The sequence below is a fragment of the Takifugu rubripes genome, chromosome 6 (assembly GCF_901000725.2).
Source record: "Takifugu rubripes chromosome 6, fTakRub1.2, whole genome shotgun sequence".
In the NCBI taxonomy this organism is placed as follows: domain Eukaryota; kingdom Metazoa; phylum Chordata; class Actinopteri; order Tetraodontiformes; family Tetraodontidae; genus Takifugu; species Takifugu rubripes.
In genome coordinates this window covers 189999-193429 of record NC_042290.1, presented here as the reverse complement: position 1 = coordinate 193429, position 3431 = coordinate 189999, and the positions used below count along the sequence as shown (strand labels likewise).

The 3431-nt window shown below is 49.4% G+C and overlaps 1 long non-coding RNA gene across 2 annotated transcripts; it reads right to left on the bottom strand.

Annotated features, from left to right (window-relative positions):
* Window positions 1-926: 926 nt before the first annotated feature.
* Window positions 927-2741, bottom strand: LOC115250252 (uncharacterized). Of its 2 annotated transcripts, none has more exons than XR_003888835.1 (3): window positions 2603-2741; window positions 2374-2483; window positions 927-1031 (listed from the first exon to the last, which is right to left on the bottom strand). It is a non-coding gene; the product is annotated as an uncharacterized lncRNA (long non-coding RNA). The 2 variants fall into 2 exon arrangements; XR_003888836.1 differs by lacking the exon at window positions 927-1031 and adding an exon at window positions 2223-2311 and having other exon boundaries at window positions 2432-2483.
* Between the last annotated feature and the right edge of the window lie 690 nt (window positions 2742-3431).

Below are 3431 nucleotides of genomic sequence, written 5' to 3'. Positions count from 1 at the left end.
CAAGATATGGAGTTGCTCTTCTGCTGGAGTCGGCAGAGCAGCTTTCACTTGTCCTCGAATGTCTGAAAGAGATTTAGACAGATTCCTGCAATAGGTTAATACTGAGTTTTCACAGAGAGTTGTGTCTGGAAGCATTGTTCGTGGTGCATTGGCTCCTACATTGGGAATTCCTGCAAACAGAATTTCAAAGGGGCTTAAATTTGCTCTCCCATGCTTGCGCATTCTCATGTACCTTAGTGCTAGTGGTAACACTTTAGTCCATGGCAGCCCCGTCTCCTCACAACATTTTGCCATTTTTGCTTTCAGAGATCCGTTCCCTCTCTCTACTGCGCCCCCACTTTGAGGGTGGTATGCGCAGTGTCTTTTCAGATTTATGCCTAGGTACACTGAGATTTGTGTTAAAGCTTCATTTACAAAATGAGTTCCATTGTTACTTGAATTTTTTTCTGGGATTCCCCATCTGGGAATAATTTCGGTTATTAGCGCTCTTGCTACCGAATTTGCATCTGCTTTGGATGTCGGAATTGCCTCCACCCATTTTGACCACATGTCCACAAAAACCAGACAGAATTTCTTACCTTCTGCTGGGTGCAACTCTATGAAGTCCATCATCACATGCTCAAATGGTCGGGTTGGGGGAGGGTGTGCAGCTTGCGCAGTTGGCGTTATTGCTTTTCCTGGGTTGTGAGTAGCACATATTACACATGCTTTACAAAACTTTTCTGCTACTGGTGTAAAGCCTTTTGTAAACCAATGTTCTGCTACCAATGTTAACATCCCTCCTTTTGACGCATGGTCGAGACCATAATGGTGAAAAAAGGGCAGAAGGTAGACATGGGTTGCCATTAGGGCCAATCCATCCCTCTGGTGTGTGTGTGCAGCTCCAGCTTGGTGCCAGGACTGTTTGTCATGGGGTGTTGCCAATGACTGAATGGCAGAGAGAGAGGAGGGAACCTGTACAGCACACACGGTGGGTGACGATGGAGGGCGAGCAGCCGCTGCCTTTGCCGCTGCATCCGCGCCTGCGTTCCCTGCAGAGATGGGATCAGAGAGGTTAGTGTGTGCAGCACATTTACATACAGCAACCTGAGAGGGCAAAATAATGGCCTCCAAAGGGCCGCTACAAGCTGATGATTCAGAATCGGAGACCCGTCGGACTTTAGGAAACCTGTGTTTCCACAGGGCCCCAAAGTCATGAACCACCCCAAAAGCATATCTGGAATCAGTGTAGATTGTGACAGATTGTTTTGGTAGCGAAATGGCAAGCCCTGGTCAGTGCAACTAGCTCAGCAGCTGAGCAGAGTAGTGAGTAGTGAGCAGAGTAGTGAGAAGGAAGAGAGGCGGACTCGAGCACTCCGTGGGAATCGCAGATTACATAGCCAGCCTGACAACGGCCAGATGCCGGATCCCTGGAGGCCGATCCATCCACGAAAAGGAGAAGGTCCGGGTTGGGTAAAGGTTGATCGGAGAGATCGGGTCATGGAGAACAGGAAATGGAGAGCTCGGCTACACAGTCATGAGGTTCACCTTCGTCTGGAGTTGGAAGCAAGGTGGCTGGATTCAAGACATTGCAACGCTTAACGGTGACGTTTGCAGTCCCAGTGTGTGTGGTACCGGACATACCTTGCAGCTGAGAGATGGGAAGTGCGTTGCTCATGGAGGATGGCAGTGACCATGTGTGGCACAAGAAGAGAGTATGTCACCAGGTCTCTGCACGGAGGCAACGAGGAAGATCTGCCGCGACCGGATCAAGCTTACATGAAGAGTAGGCGACTGGGCGGAGGGAACCCCCGTGTTCTTGTAGAAGGACAGAGGTCATGCATCCCTGTCTCTCATCAACTGTTTGAGTGAAGGGACGGTCAGGATAAGGGATGCCAAGAGTGGGTGGAGTCTGTAAGGTGAGTTTCAGGTAAGTGAAGGCAGCCAATGGTTCAGGGGTCCATTGAATTTTTGCCCCCATTGGGATGGAGCGTCACAGGACGTTTGAGGGCTTTACCACTTTGGAGAAGTTTGGGACAAAAACCCTGCAATATGAGCACAAGCCAATGAATGATAGTTCTTTCACAGTTGTTGGTTGGGGAGCACGCTAAATGGCTGAAATATGTTTCTCTGACAGCGCTTTCCCATCTCTGCTGATTTTGTGACCAAGGAATGTTACGATTTGCTGTGCATATTGCATCTTTGTTCTGGAGACCTTGTGTCCCTCCTTTGCGAGGCGAGTGAGCAGAGTCACGGTGTCTTGGACACATTGAGTCCTGGTTGGGGCGCACAACAATAAGTCATCAATGTACTGCAGCAGCGCGGAGCCGTCCTGTAAAGTCAGAGAGGACAGGGAGTCACTTAGACACTGATTGTAAATGGTTGGTGACTCACAGTAGCCTTGTGGCATTCGAGTGAATGTGTAGCCCCTTGCCGGAACTGAAAGGCAAACCAGTATTGGGAGTCGGGGTGAACTGGAACGCTGAAGAAGGCATTGGAGAGCTCTATGACAGAGAACCATGTAGCATTGGAAGGAATGGTGGATAGAATGGTGTAAAGATTAGGAACCAGAGGAGCCCTGGATTGTACCGCTGCGTTAACAGCAGTTAAGTCCTGAACAAACCTCCATTCCTCGGGTGCCGGCGGTGGGCGGTACTTCTTCACTGGGAGAGTTAACAGGAGAGTTTGGACAAGGCACAATCACTCCCGCTGCCAGCAGGGAGTCAAAAACTGGCTGTATGCCCTCAATGGCCTCCTTTCGGAGGGGGTATTGGGCACGTCTTGGTCGGTGAGTGGACTTAGAGGTCACCACTAGAGGTTCACAGTTACGTATGAGACCTACATCATATTAGTGTGCAGCCCATACACAATCTGGAACGGTGGATAACTCCGGTTCGTGTGGGGTGGGTTTGACTGACCAGAGTCTGAATTGTGTTTTCCTGGATCACGAGAACTGTTGGCGTGGCTGGAACAGCAGTGGACCAGTCTGTGCAGTACACGTGAAGAGATGGAGAGAAGAGCACCTTTGGGTCATGAGTCTGTTCCCAATCAGTGGCTTCCTCACACAACCGTGTCCATGGGCCGATGTCTTTCCATTCATCTTTGTGGCTTCTAGCTAGTGACACATGGGGTACACTAGACAGAACATCAAACAGGTCACATTCAGGTTTACATAGAGAGAGAGACACAGCGCAGCGCGTGGAATTCCAATACATTTTAGCTGTCATGAGATCCACTGAGGCTTGTGCATAAAACTGCTCCTCATAGGCGTGGTCTTGGTGTTCCGCTACACGTGCAGTGCAGTGTACTGCGTCAACTTGTTGCACGTGTGCTGTGGGTATTAACTTTTCTTAGCACTTAATAACATTTTTTGTGCACTTTGTTCATTTATGCTCCATACATAAATCCACAGGGTGTCTTGAGTCACTGGTTTAGCTAGCATAGTGATAGAT